Source organism: Castor canadensis, chromosome 12 (genome assembly GCF_047511655.1).
Source record: "Castor canadensis chromosome 12, mCasCan1.hap1v2, whole genome shotgun sequence".
Classification (NCBI taxonomy): Eukaryota; Metazoa; Chordata; class Mammalia; order Rodentia; family Castoridae; genus Castor; species Castor canadensis.
The window spans coordinates 73,676,897-73,697,961 of record NC_133397.1 but is presented as its reverse complement, the minus strand read 5'-3'; the positions used below and the strand labels follow the sequence as shown (position 1 = coordinate 73,697,961).

Below are 21,065 nucleotides of genomic sequence, written 5' to 3'. Positions count from 1 at the left end.
GAGCCCATGCCCTAGAATCTCAGGCTGAGAGTTATACCATTGGCTTGCCTAATTCTAAAGCTTTCAGATTTGGACAGAGCCATGTACCCAGCAACCTAGAGTCTCCAGCAAGCCGATGACCTAGCATAGGGCTAGTTATTCTCCATAATTGCATGGGCCAATCACCCTAATAATTTCCCTTTCTCATCTATCTATCCTCTATCTTTCCATCTCTCTCTCTCTCTCTCATCTATGTATCTATCTATCTATCTATCATCTATCTTCATCATCTATCATTTATCTTTCTAATGTATCAGCTATCATCTATGCCTTATTGATTCTCTCTCTCTGGAGAATCCTTACAAATTCCAGCCACATTAGGTTTTGTTCCATGCACCTGCAGATTTTTCATTCTTGAAACCTCATTCTGAATGCAGAGGTCTCTTCCAGCAAACCAAATTACAATGCAGGCAGCCAGACCATGCTGTAATGTGATGGGAATTTGAGAATTAGTGACACTATCTCACACTCACAGTATCGCTCCAGTGCTGAGGTTGTCCTCTGCAGAAAGAACCAATCCCTTTCTCATAATCAAGGCAGAAAGTTGTACTTTTTAACAGCTAGAAAGAGACTATAAGTTTTATGAGTAGTTTTATCTTTCCTCTTTCTTTGCCTAAAAATAGAAAATGAATTTTCAAGGTTAAATGGAAAGAGAAACAGTTCAATGTGTTTCTCTTGTATTTTTGCACAAGGAACCTACAAAAATCCCCTGAATATTCTTAAATATTCTGCTGAGGAGATGTTATGGCAAAATGCCAAACTTCAATTTTCCTTAAAGTTAGAAATCGAAGGAAGCTTTATAAGGGGATGAACAGAAGAACAATTCACTAATCCACAACTGGAAGATGAGTATTCTGCCTGACAGAGCCATTCTTTCCCTGGATTTCTAGAAGTGCACAATTTTCCCTTTGAAACAATCAAGGTTTGAATCCATGTTGCTCAATAGCTAATCTGTCCATTCTTGAACTAGAAATACAGACTGTGACTTATGATGGATTGACTAATCATATTTGTGTTTTAGGATTATATAAATTTATGTGCACTTAGAAGAAAGTACACTTCAAATTTTGATCTTTTCCATGGCTAGTGATATGCTGTATGATACTGTCTGTGTAACTATAGAATAAGAATTCTTAGCATGTTTAAGGTAGGTTAGGCTGAGCTATGGGATTTGGCAGGTCAGGTGTATTAAATGCATTTTTAATTCAGACATTTTCAATTTATTTTATGATGATTTTTCAGGACATAACCCCATTATAAATCAAGTACCATCAGTAGTGTATTTATTATGTTACTGTATCAGATAGGGTTATCCAGAAAATTAGAAGCAATCGGAAATGTGTGTTTATGTGTGTGTAGAGATAGAGAGGTGAGAGAGAGAGAGAGAGAAAGAGAGAGAGAGAGAGAGAGAGAGAGAGAGAAAGAGAATGAGCATGATTCTCCTACTGCCTTTGAGAAATAGAGCCGTGTCCTATGGAGAACATAACTTGTCAAGAAATTACAAGAAAACTTTAAAAAGTCTTCAGTTTCTCATATGTGTTATCACATATAAATGAAGAGTAACAGAACCCCATTGTGTGTGTGGAGAAAGCCCTAGAATTATCTAGAGATAATTGAACAAAAATTTTTTGAAATCTTACTCATTTGATTAAATATCAATTTATGTATGTAAGTGCTCAGTGAACTGCAAGTGGAAAGTACAGAGATATCTACAACAAAACATATTGTAGTAAAATGCTAGACAAAGATGTGCATAAAATTTAAGAGGAGGATAAAAGAAACTCATAGCACCACATGTAACTGGAGATTAACAGCTGACTTTTCATGAGAAACAATATAACTAGTGATGGGTATGGAGTTTCATTTGTCAATAATGGTAATTTTCAATATTTTGTTATGTTGACATTTGCAGAAATTTATGAATGTAAAAAACAATGCATTTGACACTTTACACATATACCTCCTAAGATCTATTAAGATTATCCAATAACAGTTTCTATTTACTGTCCATTATTCTAATTTGTTTTGATTGGTGATTTATGAGACCATAACAAATCATTGAAGGTGATTGTATAAAGTATATAACTTTCTCCTAATCTCATTCTGCTTTTTCAGAAATACCTTGTGGGAGGATAAGACTTTGTTCATGAATTTAAATAAATTCCTCCAGTGATTCAGAATCTCAAACTGCACAAAAAAGATAAAAAAAAGTTTTAGAAAAATTTGCATTTGTTCTATTTCTGCTAAATTACTTTGAATACAATCAGCAAATTCTATCTTCTATGTCATGGAATAACACATTTCAAACCGTATCTTCCAAAATAAAAAAAATATGCATGAGGATATGTTTACATGTAGCAGCTTTGCTCTAACGAGTGACAATAAATTTAATAAACACTGAATAAAGCATAATTGTTTTCAAAGATATAATTTCCTTGATTTCAGTATGTATAAAATAAATGGACTTCATTTACAAGTGTATGCACCTGCACAAAACTATTTTAAGTAATATATCCTATTACTTTATGTCAGTTTGTGCTGTATGCTGTATCTTTATTTCTTAAGCATGGGTAATTCTCTATTATGTATATGAATTTCATTTATTTTTCCACTTTATTTTTAATGGAAAATGCATTGCACCATCACTTTACTATTGTGGTCATTAATACCAACTTGAAGTTTCAGGTCATAGAAGCTTATAGTTTCATTCTATGATGATTAAAGATATTACAAGGAATCAATAAGTCAATCATGCACTCATTCATTAATTTATTCTTTCTTATTTTAAAATATGGACCACTTCATGTATTTGATTTTCATCTCCATGCAGGGCTGACAGTAATCATCTCAGTATCACTCTAATTTTAGTATATGTGCCAGCAAAGCAAACTTTTTAATTTATTCTCATACACAAACTGTACTTATACTGTTTACTATTTACAGGGTTGGTTAAACAGAAAATTACCATAAATGAATATTTTTCTTCACAAAATATTTTAGTTAAGTTCATGTGAAAATAATATTTTTGTAGGTTAAAATTCTTACATATTCTTAACATCATATAAATCAGCCTATTGTGTAAACTGAAGGCTCTTTAGAAAATTAATATTTGACTTAGTATTTATTGAATCCTACTAAAGTAAAGGAGAAAAATGAATATTCTAAAAGTTGAGGGAATAGGTATTTCAATACATTTTTAAATACAAGTGAAAACACAAAGATAAATCTATAAAAATAATAGTTCAATAGGGAACTTATTCTCCTGAAAGACTTTTCATGAAAAAATGGTGTCTGAGAAAATGTTTGTGTATATTGAATAATTGTGTTTTGCATCTGTTGTAATAGTTTGAAAAAAATCAACAATTTTACATTAAAGTGATTAAGAAACCAGAAGAATAAAATCTTCTATAGATAGAGAACTTTTAATTTCTGTTCCTTCAATATGTAGTACACAAATATACACATAAAATGCTGTTAACATTTAGGATGTGATTTTTGGATTTATTCCATAAGAAAATGTGAACATTATCACAGTGTTTCTTGTAAATTCAGTGATTTATAAAAAAGATACATGGCTAGAATGAGTCTTTTTTGTGTAGTCAAAAACTATTGAAATTTCTTATTTTAATTTAAATCATTGTTATCATCATTATGATTAATACTATTATTATTTAAAGTTAAATCAGTGAATCTCTTATAACAGATTGGCTTTTTCAGATCCTTACTCATTTATCATGTTTTTTCTAAGGTAGATAATCTGCTTTTACCTATCCTAAGGACCATGAGCCAAAGAGATATGCCATTTCTTGGGCAACAGGTAAAGAAAACAAATTGCATTTTTTACATCTATCCCTTTTTTCAGGTTTGTCCCTTCATCTTTTTTTCATGTCTAGTTGAAAGAGTTTGATGTAAAAGAAATTCTCAATTGGTTTCTCTAATCGTATGGAGTCCAGAAATTAAAAGTGAATTTTTTAAAAAATATGGGTTAAATAGTTTGTGATCTAAAACTAACATGTGAATTCTGTATCTGATGGCATCAGGGATTCAAAAATTCCCCATGCATCATATGTTGTTGTGGTTCCTTCTTGAAATCTTTGCAAAGTTTAAGTCAAGCTTGGTGCTAAGATAAGACTCATGATTCATGAGAGTCTTATTAATACACACACACACACACACACACACACAATGCTCTAGAATTCCTTGGTTACAATATGCAGTTGTGAAAGTTTCTTCTTTCCAATGTTGTATTGCTCTGTGCCAATTAGGTGATCACTCGCAGTTGTATGATCTTTCTATTTTTTATCCCATTTCATTTTCTCTCTAGTATAAAAGGCAAGAAAAAGATGAATGACAATAGAGAAAAACCTATTTTTTCCTTCTTTGTGTGTATGTGTGTACAGACACTCATGTACACAGGAGATCTAATCTGAATCTTTAGGGTTGCCCATTCCTGAGACCTGAATGTTCCCAAGATTAATTAGCTTTCAGTTGAGAAGTCCTTATGACATCCTTTAAAGTCATAGTTTTCCAGCATAGATTACATTCCTTCTAATATCTATTAGAATGTACATTTGCGATTCTATACAGAAAAAAAAAAGATCTGACTGAGAACATGAATGTATTTTAACCACTAGGGACATTTTAAATCCCTAAGTAATGTATAGCAGAATGAGACATTTATTTTTCTGGCATACCATCAAGAAAGTCTGCCAATTTAATACACCAGTTTATCTTTCAGGGGTCACACCATACTTTTGTTATACTTTAAGAATTTAACAATTGATTTTCAAGTGTCACAGATACTGAAGCACTAGATCTACACTTTACTTTCTCATTTATTTTCATTTCTCCTAATACTTAAAATGCCACCATTTTTCTCCAGACTCTAGAGTAAAATATTGTAGAAGTAATTGAATAGTTAATTTACTTTTCACACATTTATGAAATGCCTCCCTTCATCTAACTCTATTATCAGTGCAGGCAATGCAGTGTTGGGTTGGAGTGAGTACCAATTTTGGTATAAAACCACACAAAAAGTTAGTTATGGCAGTATTCCCAGTGTGGGAGAATTTTAAACCATATAAATTGAAAATTAATGAAAATGTCTGTATATATGAACCCTTTACACAGCATAATATCATTGACTCTACCACATAAGAATTCTAAAGTTCAAATTATGAGAGGCTATGTACATTGTGTTGCCATTCTGGGAGACAACAGAATTGAGGTAAATAACTGTTATAATGGTTACAGAAAATCAGTTACAGGACTCTGAGGGAGTATGAAGGAGAATGTATCTTAGAACAGGGCTGGAGAGAGTTAAAATCGGTCTTCGATTACCAGAAAGTGTCACCACATTCCAATAGCACACTAATAACTCAAGCAGGAGATAGAAGCATTGATGATTCATCCAAAATTGGCCAATAAGGCAGAAGTTACTAGAAAGAAACAGCTCAAAAATAAAAGGTAAACAAAACCTAAAACCAGGCATTCACAGATTTGAGACCATTCTCACTAACAGATGAATTTCTTGTCTGATTGCTTATTGGGAAGGTAAGAAATCATAAATATGAAACTATAGAAGGTTGTATTTATTTCTCACAAAAGACTATATTTCTGATAACTAAAGAACATGCATACAAACCACTTATTTATTTATATATGGTTGAATTAGACATGGGGAATTCATAACATGATTCAGAGATACATACTGATCTTACAGGATTGAAATGTGGCAAAATTCTGATTTATTAACAATGTAGTAGATATTTATGTTATTCATAATTCATAATTCATTATTCATATTCATAATTCATTATTACCAAGGAAGTGTTATTTGTTTTGACAGCAATAAGAACTATCTTAATATTTCAGGTTCACTTGATTTAAAGAAAAAGTATTTCATTTTCCTGAAGAATATTCTGGATTCTAATTTTTTAGTAACTACTGAATTGGTTTATTGTCATTTATCAAAAAACAAACAAATATGTAGGACTAAACCACAATTTTTTTCTTTAATTTCACAGATATTGGAAGAGGAAGTCTTGTTAGGATATTTATCAAAACTATCCTGGAATCAGAATCACTTAAGTTGTTGTTTACTTGCAACTCTCTGGTTCAAATTTGGATTAGTAAATGAGAATATCTGACAATTGTGCCTGTGAATCCACAGTCCACACAATCACTCCAGATGATTCATATGGGAACTAAGGCTTGAAAATGGCAGTATAAGCATAGAGAGAAAAGAGCCTAAAATCCTAGAGCTATTTCTTCTAGTTCATTGACTCACATCCTCAAGTCCTTTTTAAAGATAATACTCAATAAAAATCCCCACTAAGAACATTTTCATTGAATTTTACCCAAGATTTAAGATTTTTTTCCAAAAGATTTAATGTTAAAAATTTAACAGCAGGTTAAGAAAACGTGAATTTTGCTAAACTCATAAAATTTGAATGACTTACATTGCTTCAGTTATTTCTAGAGTACCTCAGCTTATCAAGATGAAACTGTAGCCTTTAGCAAACAACAAGGAAAAGGAAGTGAGACTTAACAGAAACTGTCACTCAAAATTATGCTTTGCAAAATTATAATATGAGAAAGTAAAATGACTCAGAAATTAAAGTTAACATTTGATTTTAAGTTGTAATGGTTTAATTCTTACATTAAATAGAAATATTTCATTATTATATAAGAACTCAAAAAATTTAACTTGCCAAAAAAAAAAAAGAAATATGCTTTTCAGAAAAAATTCTAATGACACTTATAAGTGAACCCTTAGAGTATGCTAGAAGCCAACAGAGAAATATACATCAATAATGTATACATGATATGTACATTATACATAAAATATGCTTTATGTCTTCCTTGAATACACTAATGAGTATCATATTTTGGGCAAAATGTATCCCTTTCTAATTCAATATTTATGTATCCTGTGTTTTTTTATGTACTGAAATAAATATTAGCAAATAAATATTTGAGTGAAAATATTATGGCAATTACATTTAGGTATAGTATTGAAAACCTAGGAAATTATTCTATTTTGTAGAAAATTTTTCAAAAAACTAAAAATTGTTTTGGCATTTTGGCAAGCTCGGATAATCTTATAATTATGTTTTTATTTTCCATTATAAAAATGTAAGATCCAACAACTTTTACTGATTTTTAAGCTTCAGAGGTAGACATGTATAGTTTCAGTTCTTACATTCATAATTATTAGTTAGTTATTATTTGCAATGATCATGTCTTCCAGTTCCTAAACTATGGTCTTGTCATCTTCTAAACTGGCTTATGAATTTCCAAAGCTCTATAATTTTTTCCTTAAGTTTATGTCTCTGATTTTTAATGAACTTAGAGGAATCCATTACCCTACCACTCTTGCTATTGACACAGCTCTAGTCAGCTCTTGTAACAGTGTGCTATTTGTTAGATGGATTAACGGTGGTGTAAATTTAGTGTCCATGCTCATATAAGTTGAAGGAATTCCATATTCCATGTTCTATGTGACTGGAATTCTTTCCATTTTAAATACCACAGCTAAAATACTCCATTTTTCCTGAAATTTTATTTCCAAATTAAGCTGTTTGGCCACAGTGATATCTTCCTATCCTGAATTACTGTCTTAATTTTTTATTTTGCACAAATAGTTGGCTTTTGCTTAAATTTCTTTTACATGAAACTTTCATATTTGTTACTTTTTTTCATTTATATTCTGTCCACTCATTCATAATGTAAAACATGTGAGAAAAGTCTCTCCATGACAGACAAATAGTAGGAGTTGAATAAAAGCTTGGCAAACAAATACTAAATGAACCCTTGTGCATTTAAACTATACAATAACTCATTTCTTGTTCTCTCAAAATGTAACACACTTTGGCAAGACACTTTAAATGTTGGTTAGAAGAAGGCAGAGTCATGATTTGGCAAATCTTTAAAAAGAAAAAAAAACAGGCCTTCCTTAAATATTTGTTCAATGCTTACTTATAAGAGCACATGCTAACCCAGGCTACTTACCATAGCTGTTTTGAAGACTAAAACTCTTAAGAAGACTTCTGGTTAAAGGTAGTATTTTATCCATAATTTACTATTTCCAGATATGATTAAGTGTCCAGAAGCTGGAATTCTAATCTGGCAGACTTACCTTCTAGTCTGATTTAAATTCTATATGAACTAAGTCAATCAGGGAGAAGTGAGATTAGAATTTTACTGCTCTCTTATCCAGATGGCAGTCCTTGGCTGCCAATATAGTCATTAATGGTCACTACCATGGAGGAACCAATAAAATCATTTTTAAGAGGAATCTAAGTCATGAAGCAGAGTAAGGACCAAGCAAAAGTAGTAATTCTCTAGGTATCAAATACACCCTGAGAGGTACAGGTCTCCTAGAGGAGATTGCTAATGGATTGTACTAAGAACTCCTTTGTTGCCTGCCAGCTTTTATTGGTGTTGCCCCAGGTGACACAGCTCCTGTCCCAAAAGCACAATAAAGTAACTTCTGATCTTTGATATACCTTCAGGGAAAAAGTATTTTCAGTAAGTAGTGAACTGCCTTCCAAGTATCAATACTTAAATCTCATGCACTGAAATCCTTAGAATTCAAAGTGCCTATCTTATTAATGCTATTTAGTTTTTAAAAAATACATTAAATGCCTATCTATATCAATCATCATGTGATGTGCTAGATAAATAAAAGGGAATACACAGTTCTTTCTTAGAAACTTATGGCTTAAAGGGGTGGCTAATAAAAATTTTAAAAAATACACAGTAGTGTAAAAAATGCTGTCATATAAGCCAGTAGAGGGACCTAGGAGAACACATGGGAAGTAAGACCTAGGAGAATTTATAGGAAGAAATCAATGTCTCCTATCAAGTAGCCCCCTCCAAAAGTCTTACATAATCTGAATGAAAAAAGCTAAGAAATTTGCTCTCCCTTAATTTATTTTTGACATCAATTTATTTTCTTGCATTTTACATCTTTCTTGTGAAAGTAATACCTAGAAAACAAAATAATAATTGAGAAGCCTGGTTTGGGGACCCAGATTCTGGGGTTGTTTATGATGCAAAGCGGTTGCTTTTGCGTCTTACTTTCTGATTATTGCCGTGTGGTCTCATTTAAAATTTCAATTAAAGGAAGTTTCTGTTAGTGTGATAAAATTTGACTTCAAAATCTCTACTGCAAAATAATGAACTTTTACTGCTGTAACTTTTCTACCTAATTATTTCCAAGTCTAAACTCCTTAGCCTAGTCCAAAGCTATATATAACTTGGTTCTTGGACTTGACACTAAGTTCATGAGATATGAAAAGAAATTCTATGACTGGTAGAGTGACTCAAGTGGTAAGAGTGTCTGCTAAGCAAGCATGAGGACATGAGTTCCAGCCCTGGTGCAACCAAGTAAATAAATAAATAAAAAGAAGTAATGATAAATTTAATCTCACCTTATTTTTTTTTAAAGCTCTGTGAAGAACCCAATGAAGAAGATGAAAAGGCAAACAAAAGATTGGGAAAAAATATTTGCAGACCACATAACTGGCAGTACAATAGTGTCTAGAAAACTTAAAAGAACTCTAAAACATAAATAAGTTACAGAGAACTTATGTTCCCACAAAAACAACTACACATGAATGTTTATAGCTGGTTTACTTATCATAATTATAGCTAGATATAACTGAGATGGCTTCTAGTGGGCAAATGTTTAAACAAACTGTGATATAGCTATTCCATGGATTGTTACTCAGCAATAGAAATGAATAAATAATTTATTCACAGAGCCATAAATCTCCAGTGAATTATACTGAGTAAAAAACTCTAGTCTGTAAATGATATATATGCATTTTTTACTATTTAATATTTAAAAAACAAAATTGTACAGACTGTGAGCAAGTTAGTTGTTGATAACAGTTATTGTTATCGGGAAGGAGATAGGTAGAAGGCAAGTAATTGTTTCTATAAAGAGCAGCATGAAGAACATTTGAGGTACAGAAAAGTTCTGTAACTTGAATCTGGCCTGTACATGTGATAAAACTGTATAGAACTAAATGCACACACATATGTATCACAAGCATGAACAGCAAATGAGTGACAGTAAAATGGAGGATGTTTGAGTAAGAAGAATGGATTTTCTCAACATCAAACTCATGGTTATAATACTGTGATACATTTTTGCCACTGTGAAATATAAATTGCCATTATAAGCTAGTAATTGTTTGTATTAAGCCTGTTGCTTTGTTTTGAGACAGGCTTTCACTACATAGCTCAGTTTGGCCTTAAAGTGCTGATGTAGCTTAGGCTGGCCTTGGATTAGCTATCCTGCTGCCTCAGACTCCTGAGTGCTGGAATTAAAGGTGTGAAAAACCACACCAGACTCTATTACATTTCACAATTTATATCAACTTACAAACATCTGATGACAGGTATTAGTTTAAAAATTTATTACTTTTTCCCTTCTGTAAGTTTTCCTTCAGTAAATTTTATTTTAGACATACAATTTTATCTTCTATTTTACCTTTCTTGTGATAAATCACCTCTTCTTGTCACCAATGTTTGAAACTTTCAGTCACTTGCAACTAACTCTCACTTATTTTTATACCTCCACCCTTGTATTCTGTACTGTTTTATATCCAAGAACCTTAAAGTATTTGTGAAAATCATTACCATAAAATGACTAAATTAATTTTATAGATATTTGCTTCAACTGGAAAGAGGAACACATGCACTCCGTCATGACTTATAGTTGGATGGAACTTGAGATAGGTTTTCTTCAGGGACAGAAAAAGAACTAGGTTATCAGTTCTGTGTTATAGATTTAGCCCATTATAATGAAGATGATCAATGCTTTGACTGTCACTTAAGACAAGGAAAGGGAACCTCTTTCTTCCTCATGGTGCTCTATGTATCAAGTTTGGCAGTGAGTCAAGAGGTCCTCTCTACAGATGGGTAAAACCCAGTTCTTCTAGTCCTTTGGGTAGCTTCACCTTTCCCTTGTTGACTACTTCTCAGATCAGACTAGATTTGTTTGATCAATTTAAGGACTTGTATGTTTCCCATATTTGAATATATCAGTTTGGTTCTTTGAAATGTTATCATCCTTTGACTAATTTTAATTGATGCATTATACTGGATGAATTTTGGTTACACACTTAATAAGACAACACCCAAGAATCAAAAGCAGAAAAAGATGGAGTATGAAGAAACTAGCTCAAGAAATAAACAATGTGAATGATGAAGAAAAGAATAAAACCTTGTCACTAGTTTAGCCAAGTAGCATTATTTATAGTCATTGGTGACTATAACAAGAATTTTATCAAGACACTCAGAAGGTAGAGAAGCTACAGAAAAAATTTAAGTGGTTTCAAACAAGTGTTTGAAATATAATATAAAAGAGTATCTCTTCAAATCTTTAAAAATACAAACAGCTATAAAACAACTACTCAAATTTAGAAATAGTCATCAACATCCATAGTGTCTCATGGCTCCATTCTACTTCCCAGTCAAAATCACATTCTCCTCCAAAAAGGGAAGTACGATGAGACTTCTAACACACACATTTGTTCTCAATTTTTTTTTTAAACAGGATCATATGGTATGCATTTTTGTCTGTCTTTTTTAATCAATATTTTTGTAATCAGCATACTATCCCTATTGTTTCATGTTTCACATATTGCTCATCTTTCCTTTATGTGGTTTATTGACTTTGGTTTCTTTGAATACTATAGTATTCTATTGTATAAACATATCACAGATTCTTAATACATTCTATTCTTCGTGGTCATTTGCATTGTTTTCTCTTTGAGCTGTTAGGAATAATCAACTATGACTATTTTTGTACAAGTCTTTTGATGAACTTATGTACATAGTGTAGATAGGAATATAACTAGGAGTGGAAATTTTAAGACAAAAGGAGTATGTATGTTCTATTTTAGTGCATACTGCAAAAAAGTTACTGTACTGATTATAACAATTTACATGTCCTCCAGCATTGCATGAAAGTTCTCTTGCTACACATTCTTGTCAAACCTTAGTATTGTCAGTCTTTGTTAATTCTAACCATTAAGAAAGTTGTCTGGTGAGATGTCACTGTGGGTTTAATTTTGATTCTTCTAATAACTAGTGAAGTTAATTTTCCTTCATATATTTGTTATCAATATAGATAAGTTTTCTGTGAAGTGTTTTTTTAACATATTTACCCATTTTAAATAAACATTTGAATATTAAAATATTTTTATATTCATAGAAAAATTGAGAAGATAATTTTGCCTTTTATTAATGTTTTACATTAGAATGCTATATTTGCTATAGTTAATGAAACAATGTTTACATAGTATTTTTAATTTAAGTTCTAACTTTACTAGTTTACTTAAATAAAATTCCAAATTTTCTGTGCTTAATATCCATTTTCTATTCCAGCATCATTTCGGAATATGATGTTCATTTTAATTGCCATATCCATTTATGCTCTTCTTGGCTTAGCCATCATGAGGAATAGTAAAGATATTAAAGACTACAGAAAGTCATATTTAATTATTGGTGTCACTTATGTCATCAAGTCATTCTATGTCTACATTAATTGAAGAGGAGAGGACAGATTTCAATATTATCAAGAAGATTCATGAGAACTGATAGAGGAAAAAAGATATTTTATAATTGAAAATACTTTAAAGATGGCTTAACTCTAAGCAACAGGTATGATAAAACTAGAAAATATAGATGAGAAAAGTCTGAGAGGACAAGGTCCTAGAAGTGGAAGACTTAAAAAAAAATGAAAATTCAATTTAAGAAATAGAGGAATGAAAGACATGAAGGAGGAAAGAAGGATGAAAATTAAGGAGAAAAATATCTGAATTTCTGAACAGAATTTTGTAATGTTACTTGATCTAGCAAAAGTAGATATGAGAATATAACTGAAGTCAAATAAAATGTTGTTTAGAGTTATATGTCAAAGAATTGTATGTTTTAAGCTGAGAAAAATCACCTGATTCCTGGTGAAATATTCCTGGTCATATTTGTGGTTGAATTACACACAGATATGCTTTGAAATTACTTTTAATCATTGTTATGGGGACTAATGAGTTAAGTTAATGTCTCTCACTAAAGAATATCACATAAACCAGTCAGCAAGATGGCTGAGCAGCAGATTCCACACCCCCAGAACATTCAGCTAAACTGTTCACAAAAAAGAGCATGTTGATTAAGGATTCCCCAGGATCATGGTTCTACCACCAGAAAAGAGAACCAGCTAAATGGATGGAATTGGAGAACATTATTCTGAGTGAGGTTAGCCTGGCCCAAAAGACCAAAAATCATATGTTCTCCCTCATATGCAGACATTACATCAAGGGCAAACACATCAAGGGGATTGGACTTTGATCACATGATAAAGCGAGAGCACACAAGGAAGACATGAAGATAGGTAAGACACCCAAAAAACTAGATAGCATTTGTTGCCCTCAATGCAGAAAACTAAAGCAGATACCTCAAAAGCAACTGAGGCCAATAGGAGAAGGGGATCAGGAACTAGAGAAAAGGTTAGTTCAAGAAGAATTAACTTAGAAGATAACACATATGCACAGGAAATGAATGCGAGTCAACTCCCTGTATTGCTATCCTTATTTCAACTAGCAAAAACCCTTGGTCCTTCCTATTATTGCTTATACTCTCTCTTCAACAAAATTAGAGATAAGGGCAAAATAGTTTCTGCCGGGTAGCGAGGGGGTGGGGGGGGAGAGGGAGGGTAAGGGAGAGGGTGGGGGAGGAATGACCCAAACATTGTATGCACATATGAATAAAAGAAAAATTTAAAAAAAAAAGAAAAAGAAAAGAGAACCAGAGAAAGCCCACCTAGCTTTCCCAGCATCTGGAGATGCTTCCCAGGAAGCCAACTTTCATGTGAAAGGGAATTCTGTTGGGGCAGGTGGAGGATAGGACAGATAAGGGGGCTCCCACAGCTTCCCCTTTTCCACATAAAATCACAGGTCCTTCAGATCCACAAACATTGAAAAGCAATTCAAGGTGTCTAACAACAAGGAATCTTACAAGGTGAACGTTTTAGCAAGGATTTATTTTAGTACAACAAGATAAAGTATAGACAAGGAGATGGAGAAAGAGGAAAAGAGAGAGAAACACTTCCTGTTTCACATGCAGGAAATGGGAGCAAAGACTCAAATTGATCATCCCCAACTCTTAGTTTTATAGTGGAGAGCTGGGGGAATACATATTGTGAAAGCTAATGAGTCCAGGTTGGCTAAGATGGCTGACAGGAAGCTGTCACTCTCCCAAGTCACACCCTAAATCAGAGACAATTGGATGCTTTTGAACATCCTTTGCTAGAAGGAATGGGTCTCCACCCATCCAAGGATCCTTGAAGCTTGTTAACATCTCAAATAGGAAATCAGAAGCAGGTAGCTCTCTTTGTCTCCAAGGTTTTGTAACTTAGTATCTAAAAAGAGATGGCTATCTTATTTCAAACTAGGAAAAATGCCATGTTTTTCTTATCTTTTATATTTTTTCTTCTACAAAATCAAATAACAAGAGGGCAGAATAGGTTTTGCCCAGAGGTGGGGGTGGGCGTAGGGGGAGGAGGTGATCCAAATAATGTATACACATGTAAGCAAATGCAAAAATGATGAAATAAAAAATATATAAAAATAATAATAAAAGGAGTTGGGAAGGGGCCAGCTGTTCTGGCTGTCCTTGTTCCAATGTCAGAGTCTAGCTCTTTAAATATTGATTAAAATATAATTTTCCTGTCTCCTCATCTATCTATCCTACTTCAATTCCTCAAAGGGAATACAGGGAGAATGGCCATCTGGGATAAGAAAGAAACAAAAAGCAAGGAGTCAGAGTCCACAGAAACCTGCACTCAGAACTTATTGGTAGTTCTGTGCACTTGCCTGTCACCCACCTGATCAGAGTACCACCTGTTTACATAGCATACCAGGAAAGCTGAACTCGTCCCTCCCAGAAGAGGAGGAGAGATCTAGTTGACGTGCATGCTTAGACAGTTAGCGTATGTGCCACTCCCGATCACTTGGGTAGGAGCTGACCACCACAGTGAATTTTAACAAAAAGCAGAAGCTATCCTCAAAGCACAGTCAATGTGCCCCACAGGCAGGGAAACTACCCTGACCTGTGCATTTCTACAGAGCAAAGCTGCTGGCATTGGTGAAAAGTAGATGAACTTTAAGATGATATGACATATTTTCTACATTTATGAAGGCTATACATTCATAAACACATAAAAACTAAAATATCCATTGCATTATAGGGCAAATTATATCAGAGTAAAATTATTTTCAAAATACTAAAATGCTGGAGTTACTTTAAGCTTCATTCCATGTGAATAATAAACCGATATTGTTGCTGCTAAATTTATGCAGCTGTTTTGACTTTATAATTTGCATGTGGCTGAATCATAATACAAGATAACTTTATTTCCAATAAATGTGCATAATAGTCAATTCCTTACAGTTGCTCTGATTCTGAGTGTTTATCTAAAATCCTCCATCACATTCCTCATCCTGAGGTAGGCTAAAGTAGGGAAAGTTCAGGACTCAAAGAAAAAAAAATGCATCTTAGATTAACCAGGCTTTGGCTCAGGAACCACCCTCAGCCAGCTGGGAACCATGTATGTCCTTCCCCACTCATTTATTATTGAATGAGAAGCACCTGGTTCTCCCCTTCCCATAGGTTATCAGAGGTTTTAAAACCCCCTGAAGAGCAGAAACATGCTCTCTTGGCTTCCAACTTCCATCTGGGCCTCACCATGCTTCCCTTTGTATTTCCATTCCCTAACTTTTAATAAACTCCATTTATATCCATGTGTCCTGCCATGGATTCTTCCCAGTGGGATACAAAGAATTTGGAAGTCTTCTGATCACAGACTGCATCAGAGCTGTTAACAATCCCACTGTGTTAGTCAATCCTAATCTTTCTAAAATGGTAGTGATGATGTTGGGATTAAGCTTCAATAATGAAATAAGTATTTCCTTTTACACAATAGTTGGTAATAAAAAGTTTAAATTTCAGTGGTTTCTAAAATCTTCCTCAAAACATTTTATTCAAGGAAAATATATAAAAATTTTTGTTAAAAGATCTGTATTAGACAGGCTGATACTTGCTGCATATTTGTAACCCACACATGAGATCTAGCTTTGCTTTAGACATCTATTTTCCAAATAGAAACAATTGTTCAGGCAATAGATAAACTTATATGTAGTAGGTGGTCATGTGAATGAAGATGAGGTTTGAAGTAACTTGTTGCTACTGTGAATGGCATGTTTACAGTGAGAAATGTAAGGAAATGTCTTAGGAAATGAGCCATATGCAGCCATCCCTCTGTGTCTGTGGGGGATTGGTTCTAGGAACGAAATGGATACCATAATCCTCAGATGAAATGATGTGGTATTTTCAAGTGAGCTCTGCTATGAATATTTTAAATCATTATTGCATAGATAGCATTAGTGAGAGAGTAAATAATGATTGGTGGACAGTTATGATACCCACCCTGCCTCTTAGAGATGTTGCACATTTTTTATGAGGATAGATGAAGGGAATTTTCTCATAATTTTTCTTGATTATAAATGTGGGTCATATTGACAATGAGAAAAATATTAACAGCACTTATAAACTGCCAAGAAATCTTTTTTTATGCAAGATTGTTTTGGCTTTATTGGGCAGAAATTTTAATCATTAAAATTACTGAATGTTATTCTCAATTATTTCTTCTTCAATCTGGGTGGACAAAAACAGCCACCTGGCATCTGGTACTTGTAACAAGCAGGCAGAAAGAGTGAGGGAGAAAGGAAGATCGGGAAGAGAGATAGTCACAGAGACAGAGAGAAAAGGAGGGAGGAAGAGAGTATATTAAGAGCTATATCACATTAGTCGTTTTATTGGCATTTCTTCCTTTTGAGGAAAGATTAATTAATGCTGTAATCCCTTATTTGGGGTCCTTTTGGCATATTACAGATAGTTATCAAAGTAGTATTAAAATAAAACTATATGCAAAGCAAGATTTTGTAAATATCTGCTTTTATTTTTCATGTGTACCTGAGTGTATTCCCAGATGATGGCATTTGAAGAAACTCTGCGACTAAATAGCAAATTCATCTATTTGGCTGACATGGCAGATAGTAATGAAAACCTGTGACTTTAAGCAAAAATTTGAGTGAAAGTTTTAGAATGAACAGATGCAGAATAATTGTAAACACAATAATGACTCTCATGTTAATAAGAATGACTAGAAAACCTTGGGGCCAGCCCTCTCATCATCGTAAACATAAGTAATTTCAAATAATTATTATCTATTTGCTCTTCCTGGTCAATTATTCATTAAGTACTTTTTCTAATTAAAAATAAAACATTTTGAAACCTCAATTCTGTCTTATTAAGTCCTTTACTTCCCTCTTCTTAAGTGAAAGTGAAATATTTTCAATAGAGTTAGAAGCTAAAATTGTGAGTTTACCTATCTAAATATTTAGGTTGTTAAGGACAGAAGCCACATAACCAGACAGACAGACAGACAGACACACACACGCACACACATGCACATGGATAGACTCAACAAACTATCAAAATGTCAAAACTTAGTTAGTTAGACAGACAGAAAAATAGATATAAAGATAGGTAATTTAAATTATTACAGCATCTTTCCTAGGTCCATCATTTGTATACTATTCATTAATTAAATGAGTATATGAACCCAACATTGCAGACAGAAATTTAAATAATTAGTTTAGATTTAAATTAATTGTATGTATATATGCTCACAGCATTCTTCATTGACAAAAACAGCAATGAAAATGCTGTTTTATTTTATGCCATTACAGTTGTTTTTTGTTGTTGTTTTGTTTGCTTTGAACAGGGTCTCACTATGTAGCCCAAGCTGGTCTTGAACTTATGATCTTATTACTTCTAACTCCCTAAGGTAGGAGTAAGATGTATACCACTATGCTTATTTAAGTTGCTGCAGTTCTATAAAAAATGACAAAATACATACTATTGTTATCAGAGCCTTGGCTATTGGCAAGAAAAATTGATAAAGAAAGTGAGATTCAGTTCAACAGAGAAAGGGAAAAAACAGACCAAATCTATTTACAGTAGGACAATGAGAGAATCTATATTCCTAAATCAGAATAAATTGTATCACTGAACACATAGTTTTTCTTGAACCTATTTATACTGTTTGGACTAAGTATAATGGAAATATTTTGTAATTTTAAGTTTATAGTAGAATTAGCAGTAGCAACAGAATGAATTTCATTGAGAAATAGAGGACATTGTTGTGATATTCCCTAAATTTCTTGATCAACAATAGTTTATTCACTTATATTGAATAGTAATCATACATTTTCTTAGTCATACATATGCATAACTTGGAGAAGAATAGTCCTGAATTTAATTTAAAAATTACATGAGCTTTCTTGGCTTACAATGAGCAAAATCTTTTTAACCATGAGAAAATTAACATCAGCAATGCCTTAGTCAATATCCTAAAATATCTTTTCCATTAATATGAAGAAATTTGATCTGAAAGATTTTACTGGAAGTTGAATTAGAATTGGTTAAAACAATGTATATATGGAGATCTTGGCAAGAGATACACTAACTTTACCTGTTATCTCAGAGGGTTTTCTCAACAAAAATTTGAGAATTGAAACCTAAAAAAAAATCCACAAAGAGGGCAGATCTTCTAGTAATAGCAATCATCTGTGTCTTGCCCTTGGAAGGGCTTTGAAAAGCTGACTGTCTTTCAAGAGGATCTCCTCCAATGGAAGACGCTTCAAGACAAGCTCAGTTCAGACCCATAGTTTGCTTTATCCCTTCATTTCATCACTATGTTTCTGATTTAGTTTCAGATCGCTACTCTAGTTCCAACTCCATTGATATATAATAACTATGATCTGTACCCAAACATCTTCGAAAATGTCACACATTGATTTATTATAGCATGCGCACACATATGTTTCTATAATCTGGAGATATCTATAAAATAAAATAAGGTAATATGAGATAGGAAGAAAAAGATGAAAAGGAGGAGGGGAGAGTAATGTAAGGAGTAATAGAGGAAGAAAGGAGACATGGGGAATAAAGAAGAAATTCATTAATATACTAGAACCAAATGGAGGAAGGACATGTCCTGAAAGCATGAATACTGTTAAAGGAAATAAATAAGAAACTCCATTGGGAAGAAAGAGAGATTAAAAGAAAACTAACATTCATTGACTGCTTAGTATGTGATGTTCACTATAACAGGTAATTTTACTTACTGTCAAATATGAAATTAAATGTTTTTTTGACCCATAACTATAGTTTTATTTAAAAAGGTTTAGTCTTCTCTTTCTTTTTAAAATTTTATTAGCATATAATAATTGTACAGGGGGAATACATTGTGATATTTACATATGTGGTTACAAAATATTTTAGTTAGATTTACTCCCTCCATCGTTCTCTGCATCTTCTTTCCTGTAGTCTTAGAACAGGTTTCATTCTCTTGTTTTCATATATAAATACAAAATATATCCACCATGTTTACCTTCATTCATCCTTTCCTTATGCACACTCCCCTTGCACTAGTACTCACCCCTGGAAAAGGGGTATCACCACTTTTAATCCCCCCAACTGACAAAACAAGCATATGTCCTTCATATTTTTAAAGTAATCCAAGGGGATTTTGCATTGATACTTCATTTTATATATATATATATATATATATATATATATATATATATAAAGATTTAATCAAATTTACACCTCCATTATATACTCTTTCTCTATCACCATACTCCCCTATATTGAACAGTTATATGGTACAGTATGTTATATAATATTTGTATACTTTATCTGCACCCTATGTATTAGTGGTATTTTAGTTACACTAAGGGGAAGTCACATATGAGAGGGAGAGGGTAAAAGAAGGAAGCTAAAAAGGTGAATATGTTTGATGTACTCTCTATACAAGAATGAATACAGAATTTTTAAACCTGTTGAAACCAGATTTCTACCAGAGTAGAAACTATGATAGAAAGGAGAAAAATAGAGAAGATGAGCCAATTCAAGTTATAATACATATATATATGGAAATGATACAAGGAAAGTCCCCGTGTAGCTATCTTAATCAAACAAAACTGTCATTTTTTTTTCTTTTACAAAATTGGAGAACAGAAGGGAAGAAGAGGTCCTGCCTGGGCGGTTGATACCAGTGGGAGAGGGCAGGAGGTGGGAAAAGGATGTGGGAGGGTGAATATAGTGTGAATGCTGTGTATACATGTTTGTAAATGGAAAAGTGAGATCTGTTGAAACTGTTCTAGAAATGCGGGGAAGGGGAATAAAGGAGAATGGTGGAGCGGGTGAATTCAAGTATGCTATATTGTAAGAACTTTTGTAAATGTCACAGTGTATCCCCACCAAGCATAACAATAAAAATATTCATATATAGATGGGTGAAATTAAACCCTTACAACTTCTTTGTGTGATATATATTTTGAGATTCTCCACCTGGTCTAGCAGAATCCAAACCCCAGGGTGTTTCTGCTGAACACCATAATATGAAAATGAGTTTCTACATTATCAAAACTACACATCAAGCCTGTTTTATTCTTAGCTAAACATTCCTACCATTCTAACAATATTATATGTGCCCATATGCTTAGCAACTACTATACAGTTTTTCTCTACAATTTTATTACCCTCTTATGTTATTTCTATGTTGTAACTTAAAATAATATCAGTTCAAAAATTTGAAGACTCTGTATAGGGCCTTAAAGGTATATATAGAGTCACTGTTATATATACAGACATATAAATACAGAAACATGATTATAGGTAAACAGAGACATATGTACTTGAGGTAATATATATACATGTATTTGCTTGCTTTGTCACTGGGAGGATTAAAACTGATACCCCCATATAACGAACATACTTATCTTCATAGTTTCTAATATAGTTCTTCAATAAACCAATTAGCAATATTCATAAATAGAGCTAATTCTTAGGACTAGAAAAGGACATATATAAGAAATCTTGGA

At 32.8% G+C, this 21,065-nt stretch overlaps 1 non-coding gene across 1 annotated transcript; it reads right to left on the bottom strand.

Moving 5' to 3' along the window:
• Nucleotides 1–2,824: 2,824 nt before the first annotated feature.
• On the bottom strand, nt 2,825–2,927 carry LOC141415236 (U6 spliceosomal RNA). The gene has a single exon (XR_012440236.1). It is a non-coding gene; the product is annotated as a U6 spliceosomal RNA (small nuclear RNA).
• Nucleotides 2,928–21,065: the final 18,138 nt, after the last annotated feature.